We start from the raw sequence: 24382 nt of genomic DNA, 5'->3' as shown, positions 1-24382 counted from the left end.
CGTCGCAGTCTTATACAGTTGAGTCTTAGCCATCGTCACTGTCATTACAGTACACTCGCACGGCCAGGATTACACATTCGGGCGCATGACGCCACAACTGGCGAACGAAGCGTTAGCAACGGAGTGGCCCATTTTTCAATATGCTGCTATAGGTTTCTTGTTTGTTGGCAAACATTGTTGTTAACTTGCATTGCACTGCATGCCAGATGCGTAAAGCGATGAAATCCTTCTTTTTGGTTACACGTACAGTGGGCAGACAGTGAGTGAGGTAACAAATTGCGAGCGCTCCCAAACACTTGAACGCCTTGGTGATATGATCTGTATCTGGCTGTGCTGCAATCGAGAACTCCTGAAAGTAGGCCACTATTGGCGACGCCGCGGGGGTCACATGGAGACCACGTACGTTGCACTGTCTTTTCACCGTACCACGGCAGTACTGCCGTTACAGTGCCTAGAACATGACTAATGGGCTGAGCGCCGCACCGGAGTGGCAACGAACGCAATGCCTGCCTAAGGAGGCCACGCAGGGCACTTAAGTGCGGGTCCCCTGCAGGTTGCGTTCTCCACGCTGAGCAAAAACTTAAGGACTGCTAAAGTATAAAATCCAGATAAGTTTCATAAAAACATAAGATGTTTTAATGCTCCACGCACCCTGTTTGAGCAGTCAAGCAGTGGGATCTGCGTCACACGCTGCATTCACTGCGGTGAACATAAGCACAATCTAAAATGTGTGATTCAGAGGAGTTTGACGCATTTGTTCACTGGGGGATTGATTGACTGGGTTTTTGTGCGCAAAACGAATGTCATGCTCTTTTTATGGCCCGCAGCAGTTATTGGCTCTGGGTTAACTTCTACCCCTGGTTATTTTAATATAAGAAATGCGGGTCTTTTCATTAACACACTGGACACACACACTGCGAAGGGTACGCATAGGTTCTCAGCTACTGTGTGTTACAATGTATTATCCTTATCTTTGCTCTTTGTTATGATGTTTACTTTCTACTGCCTTGTTTTTCTTTTTTTGTCCAGAGATTACAACAAATTTATATTATTTGTGTTAAAATGCTAACCCCTCCTCCCATAATATCCTGATAATGATTGCCTGTGGAGTGGTAAGAGGGGGGTAATCTGAATAACTTGTCTAAGAGAGAGACCACTTGCAGTGACGAAGTTTTGGCAGTATGCGTCGCTTTCACTGCTCTTTCTTTGTTGTTGATGCATTTAGGAAACGAAAATCTTAATAAAAATAACTTAATGCTAATAATAAGAATGTTCTGTTCTCATGCTCAAGGCATGCACTGAAGCTCCGGAAATGCAATGTTCACAATATTTGTGAACTGAGCTAAACTTCCGCTAAATATCTAATTCCTGCTAAAAATGAACTAAAGCCATAAAGAATTACCTTCCATGCTAACTAAAAGGGCGTCATTACTGTTAGGGGGCTCGCACTGACACCACTCATCCGTAACTAGGATAATGTCCACTGCTATAATCGGTAGCCAACTAAACACTGCAATTCGCGCATGATTTGTTTTACAAGATGCCTAAAAATTCTGCCAGGGCCAGCGGTTTTTCTTTTTTCTTCTTTGCTACAAACACCGTAACACAGTATAGCAGGACCGGCCCTAGTTTTGTGTACCTAACATGTGAACTTTAGAAAAAGCCGTTCAGGTACTGCTCCGTACTCGCATCCGTCATCGATGTAAATCGTCTACGGAATCTAGAAAGATTTGTGTCTTGCTTTAGAAGCTTGCACTGAACAAAGCTTGCAAAACACATTGTGAATCGTTGCCTCCTTTCAGTGGATTCTGTATAATTTAGACTCGCTATAAAATGGTGACACAGGGCAGAAGCTTGTCTTGACCTAAACAAAATTATTTTAGCATTTTAGACCAGAACTAATCACGGTAAGAAAAAACACCGCTGCACCTAATTTTGACTGCTTGCTGCTTGCATTTTATGAGCTGATGTTGCTTGAGTAGTGGGGTGGGGTGGCTGGCTCACGCCTAAGATTAATGTAAAATAGCACAGAGAGCAATAATGTGGAGTGATGGGACAAGGCGCAGCCTGCTTGTCTCTTTACTCTGTGTCATCCCTGCGCTCCTTTACATTTACGATGTGTCGAACCTTCACCAACATGGCACCGAGTGGGTGCACAAGATGCAAAATGACAGGGAGGTTGCGGGAAACAGCCACCATGTATGGCAAGCCTTAAGGTGAGAGGCGAGCGATGGCGGTGACGATGGATGGATGGCGCCTGCTTAGTAGGCATCCAGTAGGGGCTTTGCCAATTATTGTTCCTTTGCTCCAATCTCCAGACATGCAGCACCATCTGTCGACGGCGCCAGCCTGTTGCACGACAGAGGGCAGGCAATCAGCACGCTAATCAGTACACTCCATGCACTATACTGCTGTGGAAAGCCCCGTGGAAGAAATTCGAATATACATTAGTTAGCGGTATTGAATACCATGAGGTGGTTCCATGTATGCCAATGTCTAACGCATCGAAAGAAGAAATCATGCAAGAAAAAAAATTGTGTTTATAGTCCTTGAAGCACGGCTACATAAGCGATGATGCTAAAAAGTCACCACCAATTTTATTCAATAGATGAACACACTCTGCCTTAAGGAAGTATTGGATACAGTGGGAGAGAGATACAAATATAGGTCACAAAACAAGACGAAAAACAGAGATTCCGCAGAATGTGCAAAAAATTCAAAGAATTCTGGTTCATCAATTTACACAAATATTCTAGACATCAATAAACCAAACCGTAGTGACCATGAATCTTTAACCATGGTGACTAACAAATATGCAGCAAATGGCAAGCGGGCATATGGCACTGCAGTGAACGGTAGCTTCATGAATTCCATTATTAATGGTAATAAGCATGTGAGATGGCGAGGCCCTTGTAATGTAAAACAAAGCGCACACTGTCTTGTGAAACGTCTTTGACCGCATGCTCAGATCCCCAGATTTTTCCAAAAGGTCATCTTCACCCACCGCGGTGGCTCAGTGGTTAACGCGCTCGGCTACTGATCCCGAGTTTCCAGATTCGAACCCGGCCGCGGCTGCTGCGTTTGTGTGTAGGCAAAACGCTAAGGCACCCGTGTGCTGTGCGATGTCAGTGCACGTTAAAGATTCCTAGGTGGTCGAAATTATTTCGGATCCCTCCTCTACGGACACCTCTTTCTTCCTTTGTTATTTCACTCCTCCTTCATCCCTTCTCTTACGACGCGGCTCAGGCGTAAAACGTTATATGAGACAGATATTGCGCTATTTTTTTCCAAAAAAACAATTAATATATCACAGGGTCATCCAATTTCTCGCCAGGCTCCAGGACAACTTCGAAGGTATTTTGCTGCATAAGTAAATCGTGACACGCTCACTGTCACCGTAAAACAACATGGTGCAGGTACGTACGTACCAAGATTATTTTATTTTCTTCGAGGTCGGTAAAGATCTTGGTCATTGCATCTGCTTATTTGGTCTACTTGGTAAAATAAGTAGGGAGGGGAGAGGACAAAAAGACAGGTGTGTGAGGAACAGTGCTTGCAATCATAACGAAAAAATGGAGCTCTAAAAACGTAGCACGCTTTACCTAATACTTGGCCAGATATTCCTCCTGTCCTTGATACTGGCATGTAATAAAGCAGAATCACAACCCATTAGACAGGAGAGCGAAAACATGGCAAATGGCTTTAACAATCAACTAGTGAAGACCATGCATAAGGCAGAATTTTGGAGGCAAAGCCCTCCAGCACCTAGAATGGGAACAAAGAAACCGAAAGCGTCAGTTGCGCTGGAGCACTGCAATAGCTGGCAATTACCTTTTTGATCAAAGTGTGCGCGACTCGGCATGAGTACTCATGGTCAGAGACGACAACAGCGGCTAAACAGCCACTGCGAACGTAGACGTGGTACATATTGTTACGTGCTTTGCACGCACGGGGGTTTATTCAAAGAGGGGACCGGTCGAAGCAGGATGGAAGCAGGAAGCCTAGCAGCGTCCTTCAGCTCTCTCTTTTTCTTCCTCTTTCTCCGCGGGTCAGTCCTTCATCTTCTGCTTCTTCCGTCGAGGTTCTGTGGAAGCACGTTACATTTCCCTCCTCGCAGACGATGCCCGTCGGGCGAGTTAAACAGACCGTCTGGGATGGAATCGCTTGAGGCGGGCTACATGCACCACCTGAGATTGGCGTGACCGTCGACCACTAGCAGTTAGTCGTGCTATAACGTAATTAACGTCACTTATGCACTCCAACACAACAAATGGTCCAGTGTAGTGGGATAGCAGTTTCTGACACAGACCACGCTTGCGTAGAGGGGTCCACAACCACACAATGCCACCAGGAACATAAGAAACTTCTTGGTGTTGGACGTCGTAGCGGTTCTTGGAACGCTCTTGCGAAGATAAAATTCGAACGCGGGCAAGCTGGCGAGCTTCTTCAGCTCTGCAGAGTGTGGTCGCAAGAGAAGGTTCATCGTGGATGAAAAATGGTAGCATGGTGTCAAGGCCGCAGCGAGGCGAGCGAGCATAGAGCAGGTAAAAGGGGCTGTAGCCAGTTGTCTCATGTTGCGCGGTGTTGTACGCATGAGTGATGAACGGGAGTACGCCATCCCAGTCCTTATGATCTGCAGCGACGTACATGGCAAGCATGGTGGTGAGCGTACGATTAGTGCGTTCTACCACACCGTTCGTTTGGGGATGATATGGCGTGGAGTGGCGAAAACTGCAGCTGCTGAGGCGGAGAAGTTCTTCAACAACGTCCGCTGTAAATTGACGTCCACGGTCGCTAATGAGAACTGCAGGAGGGCCGTGCCGAAGAATGACGAATCGAAGTAAGAAGTTAGATACTTCAGACGCAGTAGCAACTGGTATCGCGGCTGTCTCACAATAACGGGTTAAGTGGTCTACGCACACAAGAATCCATCGATTTCCTTTAGAGGATCGTGGGAAAGGTCCAAGGAGGTCAATGCCAACTTGCTCAAACGGGGCTGTTGGAGGTGTGATCGGCCGCAATTTTCCCGGTGGACTTGAAGTCGGCAGCTTAAAGCGCTGGCATTGCACACAGCTGGCTACATAGTGCTGGATGGTTGAACGCATGTTAGGCCAGTAAAATCGTTGTTGTGTGCGGTGGAGTGTGCGTGTCACTCCCAAGTGCCCAGACGTGGCGTCGTCGTGCATCATTTCAAGAACTGTGATGCGTAGGCTTTCGGGTACGACAAGAAGCATGCGTGCTCCTCCAGAAGCGAAATTCTTCTTATAAAGCAAACCGTCGCGAATGCAAAAAGTATTCTTTACAGAATCTTGAGCGGCATCAAACAAAGAGGTTAATGTTTGGTCCTTGCGTTGCTCAGTTCGAAAAACTTGAAGATCGGGGAAGGCTTGTGAAAGTGACGACAAGTATTCATCAAAGTTGTCTGCGTCGTCCTCAGTCGTTAGAAGCGGCAAACGGGAAAGACAATCGGCATCTGAGTGTTTACGGCCGCTTTTATGCACAACAGTGAAATTAAATTCTTGTAGGCGCAAAGCCCATCGAGCAAGCCGGCCACAGGGGTCACGAAGACTCACTAACCAGCAAAGCGAGTGGTGGTCGGTCACGACGGTGAAAGCATTCCCGTACAGATAGGAGCGGAAGCGCTGTACAGCGAAAACAACGGCGAGACATTCTTGCTCAGTAACCGTGTAATTTCTTTCGCTCTTACTCAACGAACGGCTGGCATATGCTACCACGTGCTGATCGTGACCATGGCGTTGTATAAGTACAGCGCCGATACCGATACCACTTGCATCAGTGTGCACTTCAGTTGGTGCAGATGGGCAGAAGTGGCGTAGGATGGGGCCCGAGGTCAAAAGAAATTTCAGATGCCGAAAAGCTGCGTCACATTCGCTGGTCCAATTGAACGGTGCATCTTTATGCAGCAAACACGTGAGTGGGTAAGCGATGTCCGCAAACCTAGCTATAAAGCGTCGAAAGTACGAGCAGAGCCCTAAAAAACTCTGCAGCTCTTTCACTGATTGAGGCACCGTAAAACTTTTGACAGCTTCAATTTTCTTTGGATCTGGTCGAACACCTTCTTTATCAACTAAATGACCAAGAACAATTGTTTCACGGTTCCCAAAATGACATTTCTTGGAATTGAGGATAAGGCCAGCTCGTTCCATGCAATCAAGCACAATATCCAGACGGCGGTTGTGCTCACTAAACGTTTTGCCAAAAAATACAACGTCGTCCAGATAACATAAACAAATTTGCCACTTGAGGCCACGCAGGATTGTATCCATGAACCGCTCGAATGTTGCAGGTGCATTACATAATCCGAAAGGCATAACGTTGAACTCGTAAAGTCCGTCTGGTGTAATGAATGCCGTTTTTTCCCTATCTGCAGCGTGCACGGGGATTTGCCAGTAGCCGGATCTCAAATCAATAGAAGAAAAGTATGAAGCGGAGTGCAGACAATCAATTGCGTCATCTATACGTGGAAGCGGGTAGACGTCCTTCTTCGTGGCCGTATTTAAGCGACGGTAGTCAACACAGAACCTCCATGTGCCATCTTTTTTCTTAACAAGGATAACTGGAGCCGCCCAAGGACTGGAGGATTCTCGAATTATGCCTCGCTTTAGCATCTCTTGAACTTGGTCATCTATTAACTTACGTTCAGTGGCTGAGACTCGATAGGGCTTCTGGCGTATAGGAGGTGCGGAGCCGGTGTTGATCGTGTGATGAATACGACTGGTAGGCGGTGGTGTTGAATCGTCTTTGGCAAAGTCGAACACGAACACGTGTTTCAGAAGGAGTTCCACTAGAGTGCGACGCTCGGTTGGGGAAAGAGCCTGATTAATCATAGCCTTAACTTGGGTCTCCATATCTCTTTTCACGTGCTGCTCACTGACAGAGTTGGTTAACGCCGCGACGAAACCTGACACACCTTTCTCGAAACGGGCGAGTTTGAGGCCCCGGGGCAACACAGCTGGCTCTTCAGAGTGGTTCACTGTCCACAGCTCGGTACGGCCTCTCACCACGGGAACGACGCAACGAGGCACGACGATACTCTTCTTAGAGCAGGCGAGTGTCGTAGGCTCTACCACAGCTTCAAAAGATTCGCACTGATTGTGAATAGAGGAAACCCGCACGAATGCTGCAGAGAAAGCTGGTACAATAGTATCTTCTTCCACCGCAAATGCTCCAAAATCCGGTGTCGAGTTATCCACAAGAGCTGAAAGTAACGAAGAATTCAAAGCAACTTCTCCCGTACGACAGTCTAAAGTTGCACCACACTCTTGCAGAAAATCAATCCCAAGAATCACATCATGCGTTGACCGTGGTAGCACTGCGAATTCTGTTCTAAACGTTAGACCACCAATAACAACATCCGAAGCACACACACCAAGTGGAACCAAAGGTTCACCACCGACACCACGGAATAACGCTGCACGGTCACCACTAAACATCACTTTCCTACCTAAACGATTCTTAAACCTCAAACTCATAACGGATACGGTAGCACCAGTGTCCACAAGAGCCATTGTTTTCACACCATCAATAAACACTTCCAGTTTGTTCTTCAACATAAACACGGGCAGAGGTAGATTGGACGTCATCGACTCGCCGGCGGCCTCACCTCCATCGGCCGCGCCTCCTAGTTTCCCGGAGGCGGAGGGGATGCACGACGTCGAGGAGAAGGTGACCGCCGTTGGCGCTGAGGTGGCGGCGTCACACTGCGGTCAGATGCGGGTGATGAACTCCGCAAATTGCTCGGACGGTACGGGTCCCAAGCGGACGTTGGGGGTCTCTGCTGCGCGGTGTGCAGTTGCCCGTAAGTATTCGCCGGGGGTTGGCAGTCTTGAGAAGTTGGGAAACGACGGCGGCAATATCTAGCGATATGCCCTGCAATGCCACACCGGTAGCACAAAGGTTGAGAGCGCCAGCGACCGCCATAAGAGTCCTGGCGAACAAAGTCGCGACGTTGGCTGAAGCCAGGATCTCGCTGCTGACGAACCACGTCTTCTGGGTAGGTGGGCCTCCTTTCTGTCGGCTGGTGGCGATAACGTTGGGCAATGTTCCGATCGTCCATGGGCAAAGTGCCGTTGGGTGGAGCCCACGGAGTCGACAGGGCGGCAACATCTTCCTCCGGTGCAGAACTGTGCCGCAGATATTGTGTGTGGCAGAAGGTATCCCGGGATCTGGACAATTCCTCGCGCATAATCTCTCGAATCATATCAGCCATAGAATTTGGAGGACTGGCTTCAACACTGGCTATAGAGGTGACATTGGCCAATCTTCCGAATTTAGGGGTGATTCGACGCAGCTTAAGAGCTTCAAATGTTCTGCAATGTTCTATAACGTCAGCGGGGGTGCTCAGGCTCTCTTTGCTAATCAGGAAATTGTAAACATCTTCCGCAATTCCTTTTAGAAGGTGGCCGACTTTGTCTTCTTCAAGCATTCTGGAGTTAACTAGCTTGCATAACTTTAAGATGGCTTCGATGTATGCCGTGCAAGTTTCTCCGGGTACTTGCGCGCGGTGAAGCAATGTCTGTTCCGCACGCTTCTTCTTTGCCGATTCATCCCCAAAATTTTTCTTTATCTCGGTCGTAAAGGTAGCCCATGAACTCAGTGTATCCTCATGATTGTCGAACCAGTCAAGGGCAGTGGCGGCAAGGAAAAACACAACGTTAGCCAGTTTAGTAGCAGCGTTCCATCGATTGTATTTGCTCACCCGCTCGTAGTGTTTCAGCCACTCGTCAACGTCCTCTTCAGGTTTTCCAAAAAATGTGCGGGGCTCTCGATAATGTGGCCAGTTGTTCGCTGTGGATAGCCCGGGTTGCTCAGCATTGTCGTCTCCAGGCATGTCCGATGGCAGTGGTGGGAAGCCTGCGAGTCTACGGCTCCTTCGGTAGATGGAATGCTCCGTGGTCGATACCCGGCACCTCTCACCAACCTGTTACGTGCTTTGCACGCACGGGGGTTTATTCAAAGAGGGGACCGGTCGAAGCAGGATGGAAGCAGGAAGCCTAGCAGCTTCCTTCAGCTCTCTCTTTTTCTTCCTCTTTCTCCGCGGGTCAGTCCTTCATCTTCTGCTTCTTCCGTCGAGGTTCTGTGGAAGCACGTTACAATATATTCTGCGCTAGAGGTGGATTACCGATGAAACCATCATCTAGCTATGGACAGTCACGCCTATCGTTTTCCCGCACTGAAGACCGAGTCGCTTCAGAGCTTCGCATCACCAAGATCTGACTGGAAAACTTGAGGAATTCCCCAACACTGCAACAGATGATGGTAAACTGTTAGTTCTAGCCAGCAAACGCAAATGTAAAACATTGCTATAGACTCGAAACACCGAGAAATTTCTGCGCCCAAGTTTGACACATCGGGTTTTATCAGCCTTGCACATACGCACCTCGATCGCTGGAAGTAACCAAACGACGACACTGCGTGCGCGCATTTTAATACGACGCTTTCTGTTGCATGCTTCTACAGCAGGGCTAAGCACATTAACTTCGCTGTTCTGGCTCTTCTCTCGGTGTTCTTTCCTCTGGATAAAGAAGGAACACCGATTGGAGCTAGCGAGAAGGAACTCGAGAAGCTTCCACTTCGCGTTTTACTGCTGCTATGGTGACATCTGCGAATAAGAGCGTTTCATACCTATTTAGAAAGAAGGCTAAGCAATAGGCGACCTAGCCTGGTCGTTCACGTACACAACATACATTGTACACGCAAGGATATTCACAGATTGCCACAGCAGCCTACTCACAGCAAAGAGATTCTGAGACCAATCGACGAGGTATGTCACAAACCCGAAGACGACTTATGCCCCAGAACCCAGAGTCCACTGTAGTAAAGCCATAAACAAAAATCAAGTTTATTTGGAAATATTAATGTTTCTGCTTTTCACAGTTCAATTAAATAACAATATAGTAATGAACAATTTTTTTTATGCGACAATGATATGATGTTCTCTAGCCTTCTATCGCACGAGAGTACGTTAATGCCTCTCTTCCTGGTTGGTGAAAAGGCATATGCGAGTAATGTTGTGCTGTGACTCCTTAAAATCTTGATAAATCCTTAAATTCTCTTGCACGTTTTCTGGTTTTTAACATTGTCTGCGTGTCCTAGAGTCCTTTCTTGACATTGGCTCGATGTATTATTTAAATTACTGTCCAAAATCATTTTCGTTGATTATTTTAGGGCGGCCCAGTTTTGCGGTGTGTATCATCGCCGGGGTCTGATGTTCTTGTCTGATCTGTCAGCGTTTCTTTTTCTAAGAGTGCCTTTTGCGTGTACAGTAAAAATTTTATAAACTACACTGTGCATACGTTTGTTGTACGTTTGCTGCCCGTTAAGATTTTCGTTACAATGTTGTCGCTTCTCACTACAAGGTCACCATGGCCTCCGGCACGAAATGACCCTGTGTTGTACAATATTTTAATAATCTTGAACGAAAGATTATTGCACACTCGACGGAAGATCATAAGCTCATTGTTGTCGAGGGACCTTCGGCGGAAGTACAACGTCCGCAGCCGGCCCTTTGAGAAAAGAAGACGAAGTTCAGGTAAATTCGGGTAACTTTGCGTGCCTGTTTGATTTCTGTTACCACATGCAATCGATTTCACGTGCGTGACAGCGGCTGTGTGATCGTTAGCCTTGGAATGAGAGTACCCCTTGTTGGGAACAGGTGTATTTTGTGTGCTGTTTTCAGGCCACCTTATTTGCATGATTGTATATTTTTCTCTGTAAGGGTGTAACTTGATTATTCGGGCTAAGAAACTTCGAACGCAAAAATGTGCAGTAGTGCTCTGGACGGAGAGGTATTCATGATGCGAATTCCATGGAATACATCGTTTGTCATGCATAGTCTGGCTTCCTTCTCCGACCTTAATTCCCCTTCTTTTTATTTTTTTAGCGCCAGTAAATACTTCTCATCTGTACCATCGTGACAGACCTTTGGCTGTAGCCAATACTCATTCAATGCATCGACTCGCGCATGCGGGCGCGGACGCATCGTATAAATTAGGTGGACCAAGTAGTCTGCTGTTTGCAGACTGGCCGCAGATAATTGGTTGCTTGTTTCACCAGTCGGTGTTGACCTAACTTGTGGTACACAGATAGCTGAAGTCGGATAAGTCAGGGTGGTGGTGTATATGGTATTTGCGTGCTCTAACAGCAATGCAAGAGCTAAGTTTGGTCAAATGTCCAGTTTGACTGTGAAAGTTTTGACCTCCTATTTCATGTATTGGTTTAAACATGGTTTAACAAAGCAATATAATCACTGCTATTCTGTCAGGTTCATGGATAATTTTGTGCAGGCTGTTTTGGTGGCTTGGCTTGTAAGGAACGCTTTTAATAAAGGAAGGAGAGAAAAGCTGATGTGCTTCGATTAGGCATGTGCGGTTGATCTCTTTTCCTTTCAGTTATGGTCTAATCAGTATGTTAGCAAGCACCGTAGTTGCAGTTGATGTAAGAAGCTGGTACATGCTGTTGTGTATTGGCTGGAATAGAAATTTACTGACCACAAGATTAATGGACGCGGTGTGCATAATTGTGCGAAGTGGAGTACTTAAGACAGTGACATCATCTGCACTTGGTTGCGTGGCTGCTTTGATGCCCTGCCTAAAGGACATCTTTCCGAATAATTGCATGCCATCTAAAATATAGAGCATACGAAAAGGATGGGAGGAGATTCTTCTTTATCTGTATGAAAGGGAATTTGCTCGAAGGACGCACTAGAGTAGCCTAGAACAATTTCCAGTGAATTCAAAATTTCTACTGGCTCAGACTTATCTACATCAAGACTTATGCACTTATCCCCGAGCAGACGTACAAATGAGACAAGTACATTATTGCAAGATAATGCATTCTTGTGCCCTTTCCACAGCACCTTCATACTTGATAAAGCTGGTGGTGAATAATGGGGCCTCAGGTTCAGCAGATTGAAGGGCATCCCCCTCTCCTTTTCTAAAAAGTGCAATTGAGGGTGACTGACTCATCTTCCCTCATGCTTACGCCTTCTGTTGGCTGAGTAGAAAAAACTGAGAAGTTTTTGGTTGCAAGAATCTTCCTGTAAGTCAGCTTTCTTGCCATTCTGAAGGCTTGGCGCATGCGAACGTACAGGAAAAAAGTCAATTTCATCCAGGCTGCGTTGAATTGCATTTTGTGTGCATTCTTTATGCGACCTTGCCAAGCAGCAGACATGCTCCATGCTCACGGCTAGGTATGGTATTGTGCTGATGAGGCTTCAAAAACTTTAGTGAATGAAATTTCGGTAAAAAATGCTTTTAAAGCATTACTTATGAAACATAAGAAGTAACGTTTGGAGACCTGAGCACTTTTTGATCTTGCTTTAGTGAAATTGTAAGTTTGCAGCTTCCTGCAGCTGTATGCTGTGATGAAGAGCACCCAACGAGAACTGCGATGAAAATAAAGTGTGGCTATTAGTAAACGTCACATGAGCCGCCTAATGATACCTAGTTACAGTCCCTCTTGCCTCAAATGCTACACTTAGAAGGGTTGGAGCATGAGTTGACTCCACCATGGACAATGCTACGAGCTATGGAAAACGAAGTCACAGGGGTAATGTCAAGAAATAGAGACCAGTTTAAAATAATGGTCATCAGGTAATGATATTTTTCCGGAAATGGAGGACATGGGTAGGACATGCAATGCGGAGAACAGATAGCCAGTGGTCCATTATGTTAGCGGAGTGTATTCCAAGCACTGACAAGAGATGACAGAGATATGGGAAGATGATGTCAGTAAATATGTGGGTAATGGGCAGTGAAGGCGGTGTAGGACGACATATTTGAGACCATTTGGAGGTGTTTCATTGTCCCGCAACACTGGTGAAGAAGCGGTCTGTGGTCCATGCAGAAGCCCTTGTAATCCTATAAACGCAACATCAGGGAAGGTAAGGCAATCATTGGTATAAAGAGCAAATTTGTCTCTAACAACATTGATTCATGTTACTCCAGTGCTTTTCTTACGTGATTGGCCTGCCAGTTTGGAACAGTGCTGTCCTTGCATGTGAATAGCGTACAGGAGATTCTGGTTATAATAAAGTCGTCTGCATTTAAAAGTCAAAACATTTGCATGAAAATTGCGTGAAAATATAAAGCTTTTTGTTAGTGTTTTCTGATCTCTCATTTAGTGGAACATTATATCAAATGTCCTGCCATGGCCCTACATGGGGCACTTTTGAGGTTGCTCACGCGTTCACTTTCTATGCGAAGATGCTGCAAACTGCTTCTAGACAGGTAGTGGGTGTGGGTAGCCCTCTCTCTGGTGCACCTGTTTTCAGTACGACAACATTCTTATGCTCTGAATCATGTATTTGATGCACTGCTTGTCATCCGGTAAAGCGAACCTAGCTCACCAAAAGCTTGTGGCCGCTCTCGCCTGGAATGCTATTTTGCCAAAGTCGCTGCAGAAACAAGCTTCACTTAAGGGGGCACACTGGTCTTTGTGACCAAAAGTTGGCCCAGAAATGGGTCTTTTCGAAATTGCATTTTTTAAATTTACAGATATAAATTTCCCAAATTTACCAATCATTTCCTTCTGGAATCAGTATTTTGACCATAATACCGGATTGGTATCATAATGTGGGCGGAATTGTTCGGGACAGGACATAAATTGGCATTAAAATTTTAGGTCCTGGCTACTTTGGTAAAATAATATCTGAGCATCTAGAACAGATAGTCAATTTTCCGCCAAGCAAAGCTGAACGTGCAATATCTGCAATGTTGAAAACAGAATTGTTCATCATGGCTCAATTCTTTTATTTTGCAGAGAATCGATGCATGATAGGCACATCTTGACTAATATTTCAAGCTCTGTATATCAACCAATAAGGGCTAAATTGAAAAAACTTCTTTAGCATTGCACTTAGGTAGCCATGCACACAACAAATAAAATAAATGAATAATTAATTTAATATTTATTTATTCGCCCAAAATCCCTGGAATCGGGCATTACAATAGGGGGAGGTGTCAAAGAAAGCAACACCCGGTGACAAATGATATAAAAGTTACAGTAGCAAACTTGAGTCAACATTGGGGCATAAGAGAAGAATCAAAAACTGTGCAAACACATTGGCACTCAAAACAAGCTCGGGCATTGTTCAGAATAGCACAAAAAATAACGGAACATAAGAAGAGCAAAAAGGTACCGGCAAAAATGTAACTGCATTATCAACATGCAAAGGAATCAAGCACTATGCGACATATTTGCTGTGTTCAAAAATATTAGTAAATCTATTCACAAAGACGGATGATTCGATATTCCTGATGTTGGATGGCAATGTGTTCCACTCAATTGTTGGCATTACCAGCAGTGACTAATATTTGTGAGCGAGTGAAAATTGGTTGGAATTCATGTGGTTACCCAGGAGAGCTGAGATCAGTGGCCAATTAAAACTGATTAAAGTGCGAATTCATGTTTACGAAAAGAAAATACGGATTTTAAATTGTCATCAAAAAATGAACAAGGTGGTGCACTTTCGTTAGCATTGGACAAAAAAAATAATATGTCTAAGACCAGTGAACACCGTTATTTTAAATTGATTGTTGTGTTTATAACGGAATTAAGCTTCACGATAGGCAGTGGGTAGTTTCCAAAAGAGTCCGCGACGGTTTTCATATGTAGCAGGATTTACTTTGTTTCGTACCATAGCAGGCAGCATTGGGAGGTAGTGCATCTGCGAAACCGTGTTACTCTGTCACACATCATTCGTTCTCTTCGAAACTTTTGTGAGCGTTGGGGAGAAAGCAAACAGTGGTAGAAAACAAAGTGACAGCATTGAAAATCACTGGAATGTATGAGGTGCTCAATGTTCAAGCCCTCTATATATATTCTCTACTTAGTGTGAACAAGTTTTTAAGAGCGCAATAGGTAAGAGTGATTCACCGTTTCAGCCGCGTATCATACTGTGTTAGGTAGTTCTCGAAGTCTAGATGAATTGCAGGATGAAAATATGGCAAGAATTAATACTATGTCCAGGAAGTTCTCTGTCATAGCACTTTAAAGTTGTCGCAACTCAATATGCCTGTGTTTACTTTGGTTGAATCGGTAACTACGTTTTGGGTGCCGACTTCGCCTGCATGAACAGGTGCGCTAGCTTTGGTAGCATTGGCTGCTGTGTATGAAATGAATCATAGGTATCCCACCATCCAGGGATTGGGCTGCACGTTGCTGCAAGTAGTGCATTGCTAGCATGGAGGCACTGTATTCATGCTTTTAGCTTGCATATGATGTACTGGCACGTTTTACGTATCGACAAATCTAGCTATTTAATCCGCGTTATGTGTTAAATGTCTGGTTTCGACTTTAATGATTTAGGTCACTTATTCAGTGATGTCTTGTTGCATGGTGTGAATGACACGGAAGAGTAGGTGCCCATGTTTACTGCAGGGCATCGGAGCGTTTCATGCCTGAATTCACAAATGTGACTCTACCTGACACGCCACTTCCAATTCGTTGGGGGGAGAAAATAGCCATTCCTCCGCTCAGGGGGGAGCGGGGCTGTCAGTTGAGATTCAAGAACACCAATCGACGTTTCCTGTGATGCCCTCTTTGTGAAACCTGTACTTTGTGACCTCCTCCAATAAATGTGAATGGCTTCGGGGGATGAGATTAAGGTGATAGGTTTGCCTTACAACTGCAGGCCCAGAACATAACACAGATTTTGTCACGCCAACACTTCTGAAGAACCTTCACACCCAACCTTGACATTCAAAGCGTAGTGAGACGTTTTGCGGGCCTCATAATTGAAGCAGGAGTGAAAAATGACGAAAAATGCTTTTGTGCCAAAAGTATTAAAAGTATTTTCTCCAAACCAAAAACTCGTTACTCGCACATGCCTAAAAGCAGGAGAAGATAGACCAAATCTGCATTCTTCCTCCTCCTGTTGGCTTTGCGTAAACAGGAGTAGGGGTTTACCCGAGGTGGTGGAAATTTATCGGGAGCCTTTGATATTATCTGCCTCAAGGCTCACAGTGGTTTCCGACATAGAAATTCTCGCGAAAATTTCTCAACAAATTATTCTATTTGGTTGCATTATTCTTATATTTTTCTTATAGCTTGGTTGTATGGTAATAATGGGCTCAATTTCGGATTGCTTGTACGGTACAGTTCACTGCTAAAGCAAGTTGATAAAACAAGTTTCGTTGTTAAAGGCAACATGCGATCGAAAAGCACTGTCGCGAGAATCAGCGCCATAAGGCGCAGTACGCACGACCTGCCCTCTATTCACGCATGCTCCTGGTGCCGCCCATTTTCGGCGGCACCGCTTTGTGAAGCAAAGAGGTCACGTGATTGCAAGTCCCCTTTAACAATTGATGGTACTGTACCTGTGCAGCCATTGGCAGCCTCACAGACGTCACACAGCCGCCATTTTGTTGTTTGTGAGGCGCTGTGAAAGGCCTCGCGCGTCTGAGATTATCGCTTCCTGCTTTTGCCGGCAATACTATACCTGCAACCTGGACAACAAATTGGCGCCAGTGAAGTCACATGAATACCTCATATATTCCGTCTCATACATCACGTGCAACACTGTTACAGCTAGTGCTTTGTGTTGCGTACATCCGCGATCAAAAAGTACTGCGTTTCTTGTGGTGGGTGTAAAATATTTCTTTGGCAGCTGGATTATTAATAACACATTTGCTGTGAGCTTGATTAATTTTGCTCATCTTGCGGAGGACACATTGTCACTTTTTTGTTCTTTGTATGATTTGGCCACAAAACAAGCAAAGTGTAACGCACCTTTCTTTAATTTTTACATGGGCTACTTTCTTGCTTTTCACAGTGTTGTACCTGATGTATGAACGGAATGTATTGATTTATTGGTGTTTTGTGTAGTGGTGTGCTCGCTCTTCCTTCCTGCTGTTGAGTTCGGCGAAATTGGACGTGGGGAGGATTCCCCGAGGACCACCGCGAGGAATGGTGAGCCCTCAGGGGGATACATGGCTGCAGGAATGCCGGAAGCAGTGACGATAATAGCGTCCCCACGTGTTCGAACAGGAATGCCGGAAGCAGCGACGACCATAGCTTCCCCACGTATACGTTCCGGTCATCAGGATACGAAGTACAGGATCAGCGTTGCTTTCTTCAGTCACGCTGGGATTGAACAATTGCCCGAGTGCCGCGCCTGCGACAGAGGTTCCGCGTTCCGGTCATCAGTACAAGATCTTTCAAACACTGCTGGGAGACAGTCTGCATTCCTCTGTAACCCACGCGCCTTCCGGGTCCACAAGGGCGCAGTCCGGACGAACGTGAGCGCCCGCTTGGGGGGCGCGGGGACGACAACGTGACCAGGTCCTGTTCCCTTTCCCTAGACCAAGCTGCGAGAGAACATCAGGACCGCCCTTCCGTGGGTGGTACCGTCAGTGCCATCGTGTGATTGAACATCATTCTTCGAACTATATTCCCCAGCTAGAGATCTGGGAATACGAAGAGTAAGGAGCTGCTGGTTTGGTACCAGAGGAGAGCCCCCTCTTGAGAGATACCAGGAACTCCCGACTGCGAAGTTCTCTTTACTGAGAAGCACTCTCAATTGCCTTACTTGTACATCATGTAAATTGTCCTTGTATAAAGTTCTCCAAGTTTTCTTCCTCCGATCGTCCTCGTCTCTTCTCCGGCCCTGTCACGCTACCTGAATCACTACAACTGGTGGCAGCTATGGGATGCTGCTACCTGAATCCCAACAGTAGCAAGCAATCAATCAATCAATATCAATCAATAATTTTATTTCCTCCTCACAAAAAGATTAGCGGAGGACGAGGAGGGCTCGAAGAAAAAGTGGAAGTTTCCACTTGACGAGCTTCGGGCCCCCTATTTATGAGGCATATACAGTGGAACATTAAGAAACATACATCTTTATGCAAAAAGTTGTTCAAGCAAACATAATCAGCGCATGCGCTTGAGTGCATGTACTTTAGACATACAGCAGAAATAGACACGAGCACTGCGGACCTGACAGCAGCTGCCTTGACGTTTGGCGTTTTGTTCTGCCTTCTCCTCCAGCAGTGTAGACCAGTAGGCTCGTATCTTAATGCTGTGCCATGTTTCAAAAGGGCATGAAATGTGTGATTTGCAGCACTTTTAGCTGGAAGAAGGAGAGTGTATGTTCTTGGTGCTTTATAATTGAGCACGTGGGCATTGTCATAATTTCGAATGGTATGCCATGCAGGCAGTGCGTGGCCAACATAAGAGCCAGCAGGTGGGCAAGGTCGTGCAGGTGTACCGCAATGAGTATGTTATCTACATTGAGAAGATCCAGCATGAAAAGGCCAACGGTGCATTTGTCTTTGTTGGCATCCATCCCAGCAAAGTGGTGATCGTCAAGCTCAAGATGGACAAGGACCGCATGGAGATCCTCGAGCAACGTGGACGTGGCCTTCAGGTCAAGGTAAAGGGCAACGGAAAGCACACCGAATAGAGTGTCGCCATGGCGACGTAAATTGCTAATTCACCTGACTTTAATAAATGGCTTGGCCTGTCGTTAGTGTTGTTATGTAATGTCTTGCTTGAAACTAAATTACGAATACTGAAGTTTTGTGCTGTTTGCAAAAGTCTGATTCAAGGCAACTTAAGTACTGTATATACATGTGTAAAGGCCGCATCCCCAAAATTTACAGCTGGTAATATAAAAAGAAGAGATAGATTAATGTGATAAATACGATGGCAGAGTATGCGTTAGCATTATGTGTTCCCCTGGATGGAGCTGCCGTTGTCGGGTTCAGCCCGTGGAGCGGGTAGCAAGATTCAGTGCATCACTCAGCGTGTGACTAGCCATATCCCTCCACACTGACATCCTATGTTCTCTCTCCACATTGCCACCTTTCGCCTCTCTGTGTTTCCTCCCAGGATTGTTTTGCACCACTTTTCCATCTTCGAACCGAGTTTTCGGACAGACGAGCAGCTAACGCATTAAAAAAATATATCGGCCAGAATTGAGTTATATGTGACATTTTTTTTCCCATGCAGCTTGTTTCTCTGGGCGCTAACAGATAAAGGCGAAACGCAAAAGGCGTCCATATTCTGCTCGATACCGTCGCACGTCGTTTGGTACAGATTAATTCAGAGGTCAGCACTGCGTGGTTCCTCGTTGCCTGTGTGTCAATTGAGGACATCAAACCCGGCAAGAATTATAGCATATCGTTAACCGGACGCGGAACATTCCGGTTAACGCAATGGTCGTGCATTCTCATATGTTGCCTGCCTTGCCGGGTAAACGGTAACTGCGTGCTATAATCAGGGCTCGTCATTATCGGATTTTACTTTTTCTAGAATTGGAGCCGGCGGGGACAGGTAAAAATCTTGTAATATATGTTTAGTTCAAAGTTTGGTACAAATCACTTATTCAGCGAAAATTTTCCAGAATTCGGGTTTCTCGGGTCCTTTTCTTTTGCAGGAAAAGACAATTTGCTGCAAGCGCTCGTTCTTGTGCAGAACGCAAAATCTCCTATTTCTTACTCAATAATTCACAAACGTAGAAATGACAGGTTTCGCAGAAACTTTGCCAAATAAGTTTTTTTCCACCTATTGGAATTAATTCGATGCATCGCCAGTCAATTGTTTACGCAGCACTTTGTGTACACGTGAAACCTGCCTGCCTTTTACACTGCCAAAACAGTCAAATATAAAAGAGGCTATTGTAAACAGTCAAGAGACCTGGAGCAGGATGTCGTTAGCGTGGATAGCACTTGATACATGATGCCAAATAAATGTGTGTTCAGTGCTAGTGTTTTGTCTTTTCCCTTCTAAAAGTTACTTTTGGGATATATCCTCAAATTAAGCCACGTCTTGAATGAAATTTTTTTTAATACCTCCCGTTGAACGAAAGCTTTGCTGAAGTAATTGCCAGGATATCCACTAATTATCATGTGGTGTCTTCAGCTTTGTCAAGGAAAACAGGTTCTTCATGTCCTTTCATACAGGGTGTTCCACCTAAGACTTTACGCAAGTTTTAGGATTGGGCTGTTTAATTAGAATAACACTTTTTTCCGCATAGAATTGTTAGCGCTGTAGTCCATCAGAATATAGCTAAGACAAGCTAACTAGCTGGCTGGTTAATTAATATTGAATGAGTAAGGCTGGCCTTTGGCTTTGGAATCTTCAGAGTCAGCCGCTTAACGAAGGAGACGACGAAAGCGGCGAACACACTGTCCCTCATGCGTGCTCTGGACTGACCGCTGCCGCTGGTCTGTGCCTGGAGTATACCTCTGGTTGTTCTCGACGCTGTGCTTTGCAAGACCTTTTTTATTACAAATCCTTAATTATAAAGTATTAATTGCAGGTCTCTTAATTATTTAGAAGCGTGTTGCCCTCCGTAATTTATAGGGAGGATCAATCATTATTGAGGCGTGTTGCCCACCGTAATTAATATCCATATCAGTTAATAGAATTTCAAAAACATGGTTACCGTTGGTACTGCTGCCAACAAATTTCACCTTTTTTACAAGTTACGTGCACTGGAGAGGTTGCTTTGCCCGCAAGCTTCTTGAAGGAAAATTAAAATTGGGTTTGAGGAAAGAAAATGACGCAGTAACTGTCTCCCTTATCTCAGTGGACACCCGAACATCGCCATAAGGAAAGTGATAAAGGAGGAATAGGAAGGGGTGTCGTAGAGGACGTCTTAGGAATAATTTAAACCACCTGGGAATCTTTAACATGCACCAACAACGCACAGCACACTGGTGCCTTTTTCGTTTCGCCTCCAATGAAACGTGGCCGCCGCGGTCGGTTTCGAACCCGTGTACTCAGGCTCAGTCGACGAGCGCCTTAACCACTGAGCCGCCGCAGCGGAAAGCGCGTTTATTTTGGCGTGATGTTGCCAAAATTTGTTGGGCTACACGCCTCTGAATAATCAAGGAGTCTAACGGTAATAGTCCAAGTATTCAATATTAGTTAACAAGCCTGCTAGCACGTCTTAGCCGCATTCTGATATACAGCACTACTTGCAATGCAACGCTGAAAAAAGCGCTTTTTAATAGAAAAGCCTATTTAAAAACAAATTTGTTGTCTTGGGTGAAACACCTTGTAAATACAGTCAAGCGTGCTTAATACGGCTTCACATATAAGAAACGCTCGCTTATTGCGAGCGGGTGCGGTGCTACCGTCAAAATATGCGTTAGGCCAATAATTACAACAAGGGACTTCGTCTCGGATACAACGAACAACATTGGCTGTACCACTTGACAATAGCGAACAAGGAGGCACCGTAACTCCTGCCGAAGTTGAAGAGGTCGCGCTTCCAGCAAACGCGGAGATCGAAGAGCGTCTCTCAACCCTCGCAACACCGCTCCAGAAAGAACATGCCGACCCAAAAGTGCAATAAAAGTCCGGCATTGAAGCAGTATGTAACCGCCGGCCAAGCCCGTGCCGATGGCCTAGGAAGCCAACCATTGCCTGCGTGTTCGCCGGCTGGGCAAATCATCCCTATTGGACGAAGCGCAATGGGCGCGAGACAGGGACATCGTCGAAAGAGAAGCTACTGCCAGCGGTTGTGGGTCAACCAACAGCAGTGATATGAAAAGATGAATGCCTTGCTGGCCAGGCTGGTCACGTGGTAAGCGTATCCTGTCCAGTCGGCTACATCTTTTGGCTGCTGCCGCGAACGCTACTATACTTTCGTCGCTGCATGAGCCTAGGTACGATAGATAGAGCTCGAATATGCACATAATCAAAACCGCCTAGATTTGTGGTATTGCGTCGTTGATCGTATATCTGGGCAGCTATTACCTCGTATATCGATGACCACGTTCTTGTGGACCGCAAAATCGCTGAGTCGCGTGCTCTGCGGAAGCTGTTGAACGCCAATTACGAGTACTTTCCTACCATCATGAATTTAATTTGTGCGTTCGATTTGCAACCAGCTGCCGTCGAAGCTTCAGCCGCGATTAGTTATATCTCGTCAATAAAGCTGATAGCATCACGGGTGTCCGCGAGGCGAAATTACCACCCTGGAGACCATGGAAAGAGCAGCGGTAGGCACTGCTTTGCACAAGTACACGTGCATAACGCAGTTGTTTACGAAGTCAATGTCACTTTTGGCGGACTAAGTATTTTCGGTTATTTTAGAAAATTCGGCTTACTACGAATATCGGATATAACGAACGGAATCCCCGTGACAGACAGGTTCGTTGTAAGTTGGCTCGAACGCGTATATTAACGAAAAACTCATTCTCTTGCCCCTGTGTGTCTCTAGAAGGGACGTTTTCGGGGAGAAATCTCGCTTAGGCTGATTTTTAAGAAACATGTTCGAGATGTAAGAATAGGGTAAAATTGGGTGTAACCCGAAAACGAAATTCTGTATATATTTTTAGACGTGTCTAACACACCGGAGACGTATTGCGCAGGAGGCACCCGGTGATGTGTGCTAGATGCGTGCACCAGAAAGGACAGAATGTTACGGGAACGCTTCCCTGCTTCACATTAGCCAGGATGGAGTGCACCCACGCTCGCGGTGTGCTTCCCTGCATCAATGCGCCGCCCTTGCCATTGTGCGCCGCTGGCCTGGTGTCGCTAGGGCCTAGCGTGCTTCGTAGCAAATCTGCTTTGAAACCAGTCGCCGTTTAGTGTAAAGGGTTTAACCTTGTTGACAGTTGACCATAACACAACTGTATATTGAAATAAAGGCACGCTTTATTTCCGCAGTGCGAACCGAGCGCAAACGCATTCTAGACGTGGGCCACCTCGCAACGATGAGTCCACCTTAATTTTTATTAGGAATAACTCAAAATGACGTGAAATCCACCAATGCAGACATCTGCCAGCCTGACGTCCACATGTTTAATGCATTACCTCTCAAGACGGATTCGCCGAGGTCGCGCTAATTCGTAACAAAAATCTTGTCGCCGTATAAACAGAGTACACGTAATCAAGCCTCCGCTTTATGGAAAAATTGACGGAAAAAAACTGTTTCCCTATAAGGGCTGCTCCCTGATAAAACTGAAAGAAAAGTTTGGCCCTTACACGAGTGCATGCAGTAAATGTTGGTGAGGTTCTCAAGGTATGACCGTATGCTTTGCCGCATTTTATTTGCTGTCTAAATACGGAGCGAGTCATATATGGAAACCTTTTATAGATATGTTCTTCGCAATACAGACCACAATTTAAATCAATGTAGTTATGAGGTTTCAACTGCACTCTCTTGTTGTATTCCAAAAAGAGAATCTAGTTATTGAACTGGCTTGGAAGAGTAGCTGGGGTTTGTTTAGCATGTTTGTTTACGTATGCAAATTTTGAGAACAGTTCCCATTGAATATCTCAGTCAGCTGATTGCAGGGTTTTTATTTTAGAGCGAAATTGCTACCTCACAACCAAAGCTACAAAAGCCGGGCCATTGCTGAAGCCTTGATCTTGGTCTTGAATAAATAAATAAAATATTCCCGCGACAAGGATTCGAAACCTTGACGGCCAGTGCACGAGAGCACTGTGCTATCGCCGTAGCAGATCACGCCTCGTGTTAAACTGTAAAACTGTAAACCACTCCTGTGCAGTGCATTGCACATCGCCGTCAACCTCAACTTCCCTCTGCGGCGTGAACAGATCACATCAGCGTAAGCTCGATCAGAACTAAATTCGAGTCTAATATCGTCGCCAGACGTGCCGACGACCCAGCAAAGCAAAACCATGAGCCAGTCTGGCTAAACACACGCTTTCGCACGTCTATTTTGTTTAACTGCGCTGAAACCCTACCATGTTTTTGCATGATGAGAAGGTAATCTTGCGTACTGCAGATGTGTTAGCGATGCTTGCAGTCACGTTTCCTTTCAACGGTCTAGCAATGCTTTTTAATGTTCTAGGATTTTTCGCTAAATTATTACAAATTCATGTGGCTACGCATTCACCATAAGGGTGTGAATTAGAGATTACCGGCATGCTGAGTTCATGCATGGCTCCAAGTGGTCAGAGAACAGGCCTTGACAGGACGCTCGACCTTCGAACGTCCGTCCCGGCTGAAGCGGCGCCCTGTTATGACGTGGTGACCCGAGTGGTCACAGTACATGTGTTCAGTGGTGCTCACTGCCTTTGAGTTGAAAAAGAATAGTCGAGGCCAGTTAATCGAGCTCCGATATTTTCCGTCATAGCCTATGTCGAACACGTAGATTATCCTCTTGAACATCGTGTGTAACAGTACTGGAAAGTCGCGCAGTATGTCGCAGTGTACAGGGTGTTTCACCTAAGACTTTACACAATTTTCAAAAATAAGATTTAGAGATTGAAGAGCACTATTTTCGCCAGAACACTGTCAGCGTTATAGTACACGAGAATACAGCTAAGACGAGCTAGTTAGCTTGCTGGTTAAATAATATTGAATAGTGGCTATTACCCTCAGGCTCCTTAATTATTGAGAGGCGCGTTGCCCATCTCAATAGCCACATCAGTT

General features: G+C 45.6%; 2 pseudogenes; one reads left to right on the top strand and one right to left on the bottom strand.

Moving 5' to 3' along the window:
- Window positions 1-2291: 2291 nt before the first annotated feature.
- On the bottom strand, window positions 2292-9495 carry LOC144108406 (synaptobrevin homolog YKT6-like; annotated as a pseudogene).
- Window positions 9496-10356: 861 nt separating this feature from the next.
- Window positions 10357-18491, top strand: LOC144108404 (large ribosomal subunit protein uL24 pseudogene; annotated as a pseudogene).
- Window positions 18492-24382: the final 5891 nt, after the last annotated feature.

The sequence above is a fragment of the Amblyomma americanum genome, chromosome 10, assembly GCF_052857255.1.
Source record: "Amblyomma americanum isolate KBUSLIRL-KWMA chromosome 10, ASM5285725v1, whole genome shotgun sequence".
In the NCBI taxonomy this organism is placed as follows: domain Eukaryota; kingdom Metazoa; phylum Arthropoda; class Arachnida; order Ixodida; family Ixodidae; genus Amblyomma; species Amblyomma americanum.
Note: the sequence above shows the minus strand (reverse complement) of the source record. Positions and strands in the feature narration are given on the sequence as shown.